We start from the raw sequence: 5117 nt of genomic DNA, 5'->3' as shown, positions 1-5117 counted from the left end.
AACCCTGGATCCTCAGATTAAAAGTCTGATGCTCTACCGACTGAGCTATCCAGGCTCTGAAAAATGCTCTTCTTAGCTCCTCTAAGCGTCTTAACATAAAATATGGAGGTAACGAAACAAAGCTTTGGTGGAAAATCAAAAATGTGCTCAAAATCTGCTAAACAGACATAGAAGGGTTGTTTCTGCAATAAGCAAAGATGTTCTCAAGCTGCTTCTATACCCTCAGTTTTGGACAGTAGAACACGACAATAAAGAAGCAAAGACTCAGTGGAAAATCAAAGATGTGCTCAATTAAGACATTTGACAGCTTGCTTTAGCAAGTACGCCTGAACAGGGACTTGAACCCTGATGCTCTACCGACTGAACTATCCAGGCTCTGAAAAATGCTCTTCTTAGCTCCTCTAAGCGTCTTAACATAAAATATGGAGGTAAAGAAACAAAGCTTTGGTGGAAAATCAAAAATGTGCTCAAAATCTGCTAAACAGACATAGAAGGGTTGTTTCTGCAATAAGCAAAGATGTTCTCAAGCTGCTTCTATACCCTGCTTCTATACCCCTGGACCCTCAGATTAAAAGTCTGATGCTCTACCGACTGAGCTATCCAGGCTCTGAAAAATGCTCTTCTTAGCTCCTCTAAGCGTCTTAACATAAAATATGGAGGTAAAGAAACAAAGCTTTGGTGGAAAATCAACAATGTGCCCAAAATTTGCTAAACAGACATAGAAGGGTTGTTTCTGCAAAAAACAAAGATTTTCTCAAGCTGCTTCTATACCCTCAGTTTTGCACAGTAGAACACGACAATAAAGAAGCAAAGACTCAGTGGAAAATCAAAGATGTGCTCAATTAAGACATTTGACAGCTTGCTTTAGCAAGTACGCCTGAACAGGGACTTGAACCCTTATGCTCTACCGACTGAACTATCCAGGCTCTGAAAAATGCTCTTCTTAGCTCCTCTAAGCGTCTTAACATAAAATATGGAGGTAAAGAAACAAAGCTTTGGTGGAAAATCAAAAATGTGCTCAAAATCTGCTAAACAGACATAGAAGGGTTGTTTCTGCAATAAGCAAAGATGTTCTCAAGCTGCTTCTATACCCTTGGTTTTGCACAGTAGAACACGGCACTGAAGATGCAGAGACTCAGTGGAAAATCAAAGATGTGCTCAATAAAGACATTTGACAGCTTGCTTTAGCAAGGACGCCTGAACAGGGACTTGAACCCTGGACCCTCAGATTAAAAGTCTGATGCTCTACCGACTGAGCTATCCAGGCTCTGAAAAATGCTCTTCTTAGCTCCTCTAAGCGTCTTAACATAAAATATGGAGGTAAAGAAACAAAGCTTTGGTGGAAAATCAAAAATGTGCTCAAAATCTGCTAAACAGACATAGAAGGGTTGTTTCTGCAATAAGCAAAGATGTTCTCAAGCTGCTTCTATACCCTTGGTTTTGCACAGTAGAACACGGCACTGAAGATGCAGAGACTCAGTGGAAAATCAAAGATGTGCTCAATAAAGACATTTGACAGCTTGCTTTAGCAAGTACGCCTGAACAGGGACTTGAACCCTGGACCCTCAGATTAAAAGTCTGATGCTCTACCGACTGAGCTATCCAGGCTCTGAAAAATGCTCTTCTTAGCTCCTCTAAGCGTCTTAACATAAAATATGGAGGTAAAGAAACAAAGCTTTGGTGGAAAATCAACAATGTGCTCAAAATCTGCTAAACAGACATAGAAGGGTTGTTTCTGCAAAAAACAAAGATTTTCTCAAGCTGCTTCTATACCTTCAGTTTTGCACAGTAGAACACGACAATAAAGAAGCAAAGACTCAGTTGAAAATCAAAGATGTGCTCAATAAAGACATTTGACAGCTTGCTTTACCTTGCTTTAGCTCCTCTAAGCGTCTTAACAAAATAAGGAGCAAATACGCCTGAACAGGGACTTGAACCCTAGACCCTCAGATTAAAAGTCTGATGCTCTACCGACTGAGCTATCCAGGCTCTGAAAAATGCTCTTCTTAGCTCCTCTAAGCGTCTTAACATAAAATATGGAGGTAAAGAAACAAAGCTTTGGTGGAAAATCAACAATGTGCCCAAAATTTGCTAAACAGACATAGAAGGGTTGTTTCTGCAAAAAACAAAGATTTTCTCAAGCTGCTTCTATACCCTCAGTTTTGCACAGTAGAACACGACAATAAAGAAGCAAAGACTCAGTGGAAAATCAAAGATGTGCTCAATTAAGACATTTGACAGCTTGCTTTAGCGAGTACGCCTGAACAGGGACTTGAACCCTGATGCTCTACCGACTGAACTATCCAGGCTCTGAAAAATGCTCTTCTTAGCTCCTCTAAGCGTCTTAACATAAAATATGGAGGTAAAGAAACAAAGCTTTGGTGGAAAATCAAAAATGTGCTCAAAATCTGCTAAACAGACATAGAAGGGTTGTTTCTGCAATAAGCAAAGATGTTCTCAAGCTGCTTCTATACCCTTGGTTTTGCACAGTAGAACACGGTACTGAAGATGCAGAGACTCAGTGGAAAACCAAAGATGTGCTCAATAAAGACATTTGACAGCTTGCTTTAGCAAGTACGCCTGAACAGGGACTTGAACCCTGGACCCTCAGATTAAAAGTCTGATGCTCTACCGACTGAGCTATCCAGGCTCTGAAAAATGCTCTTCTTAGCTCCTCTAAGCGTCTTAACATAAAATATGGAGGTAAAGAAACAAAGCTTTGGTGGAAAATCAACAATGTGCCCAAAATTTGCTAAACAGACATAGAAGGGTTGTTTCTGCAAAAAACAAAGATTTTCTCAAGCTGCTTCTATACCCTCAGTTTTGCACAGTAGAACACGACAATAAAGAAGCAAAGACTCAGTGGAAAATCAAAGATGTGCTCAATTAAGACATTTGACAGCTTGCTTTAGCAAGTACGCCTGAACAGGGACTTGAACCCTGATGCTCTACCGACTGAACTATCCAGGCTCTGAAAAATGCTCTTCTTAGCTCCTCTAAGCGTCTTAACATAAAATATGGAGGTAAAGAAACAAAGCTTTGGTGGAAAATCAAAAATGTGCTCAAAATCTGCTAAACAGACATAGAAGGGTTGTTTCTGCAATAAGCAAAGATGTTCTCAAGCTGCTTCTATACCCTTGGTTTTGCACAGTAGAACACGGCACTGAAGATGCAGAGACTCAGTGGAAAACCAAAGATGTGCTCAATAAAGACATTTGACAGCTTGCTTTAGCAAGTACGCCTGAACAGGGACTTGAACCCTGGACCCTCAGATTAAAAGTCTGATGCTTTACCGACTGAGCTATCCAGGCTCTGAAAAATGCTCTTCTTAGCTCCTCTAAGCGTCTTAACATAAAATATGGAGGTAAAGAAACAAAGCTTTGGTGGAAAATCAACAATGTGCCCAAAATTTGCTAAACAGACATAGAAGGGTTGTTTCTGCAAAAAACAAAGATTTTCTCAAGCTGCTTCTATACCCTCAGTTTTGCACAGTAGAACACGACAATAAAGAAGCAAAGACTCAGTGGAAAATCAAAGATGTGCTCAATTAAGACATTTGACAGCTTGCTTTAGCAAGTACGCCTGAACAGGGACTTGAACCCTTATGCTCTACCGACTGAACTATCCAGGCTCTGAAAAATGCTCTTCTTAGCTCCTCTAAGCGTCTTAACATAAAATATGGAGGTAAAGAAACAAAGCTTTGGTGGAAAATCAAAAATGTGCTCAAAATCTGCTAAACAGACATAGAAGGGTTGTTTCTGCAATAAGCAAAGATGTTCTCAAGCTGCTTCTATACCCTTGGTTTTGCACAGTAGAACACGGCACTGAAGATGCAGAGACTCAGTGGAAAATCAAAGATGTGCTCAATAAAGACATTTGACAGCTTGCTTTAGCAAGGACGCCTGAACAGGGACTTGAACCCTGGACCCTCAGATTAAAAGTCTGATGCTCTACCAACTGAGCTATCCAGGCTCTGAAAAATGCTCTTCTTAGCTCCTCTAAGCGTCTTAACATAAAATATGGAGGTAAAGAAACAAAGCTTTGGTGGAAAATCAAAAATGTGCTCAAAATCTGCTAAACAGACATAGAAGGGTTGTTTCTGCAATAAGCAAAGATGTTCTCAAGCTGCTTCTATACCCTTGGTTTTGCACAGTAGAACACGGCACTGAAGATGCAGAGACTCAGTGGAAAATCAAAGATGTGCTCAATAAAGACATTTGACAGCTTGCTTTAGCAAGTACGCCTGAACAGGGACTTGAACCCTGGACCCTCAGATTAAAAGTCTGATGCTCTACCGACTGAGCTATCCAGGCTCTGAAAAATGCTCTTCTTAGCTCCTCTAAGCGTCTTAACATAAAATATGGAGGTAAAGAAACAAAGCTTTGGTGGAAAATCAACAATGTGCCCAAAATTTGTTAAACAGACATAGAAGGGTTGTTTCTGCAAAAAACAAAGATTTTCTCAAGCTGCTTCTATACCCTCAGTTTTGCACAGTAGAACACGACAATAAAGAAGCAAAGACTCAGTGGAAAATCAAAGATGTGCTCAATTAAGACATTTGACAGCTTGCTTTAGCAAGTACGCCTGAACAGGGACTTGAACCCTTATGCTCTACCGACTGAACTATCCAGGCTCTGAAAAATGCTCTTCTTAGCTCCTCTAAGCGTCTTAACATAAAATATGGAGGTAAAGAAACAAAGCTTTGGTGGAAAATCAAAAATGTGCTCAAAATCTGCTAAACAGACATAGAAGGGTTGTTTCTGCAATAAGCAAAGATGTTCTCAAGCTGCTTCTATACCCTTGGTTTTGCACAGTAGAACACGGCACTGAAGATGCAGAGACTCAGTGGAAAATCAAAGATGTGCTCAATAAAGACATTTGACAGCTTGCTTTAGCAAGTACGCCTGAACAGGGACTTGAACCCTGGACCCTCAGATTAAAAGTCTGATGCTTTACCGACTGAGCTATCCAGGCTCTGAAAAATGCTCTTCTTAGCTCCTCTAAGCGTCTTAACATAAAATATGGAGGTAAAGAAACAAAGCTTTGGTGGAAAATCAACAATGTGCCCAAAATTTGCTAAACAGACATAGAAGGGTTGTTTCTGCAAAAAACAAAGA

At 40.3% G+C, this 5117-nt stretch overlaps 1 non-coding gene across 1 annotated transcript; it reads right to left on the bottom strand.

Moving 5' to 3' along the window:
* Positions 1-3899: 3899 nt before the first annotated feature.
* On the bottom strand, positions 3900-3972 carry TRNAK-UUU (transfer RNA lysine (anticodon UUU)). The gene has a single exon. It is a non-coding gene; the product is annotated as a tRNA-Lys (tRNA).
* Between the last annotated feature and the right edge of the window lie 1145 nt (positions 3973-5117).

This window comes from Eleutherodactylus coqui, chromosome 7, assembly GCF_035609145.1.
Source record: "Eleutherodactylus coqui strain aEleCoq1 chromosome 7, aEleCoq1.hap1, whole genome shotgun sequence".
In the NCBI taxonomy this organism is placed as follows: Eukaryota; Metazoa; Chordata; class Amphibia; order Anura; family Eleutherodactylidae; genus Eleutherodactylus; species Eleutherodactylus coqui.
This window is presented reverse-complemented; position numbering and strand designations above follow the sequence as displayed.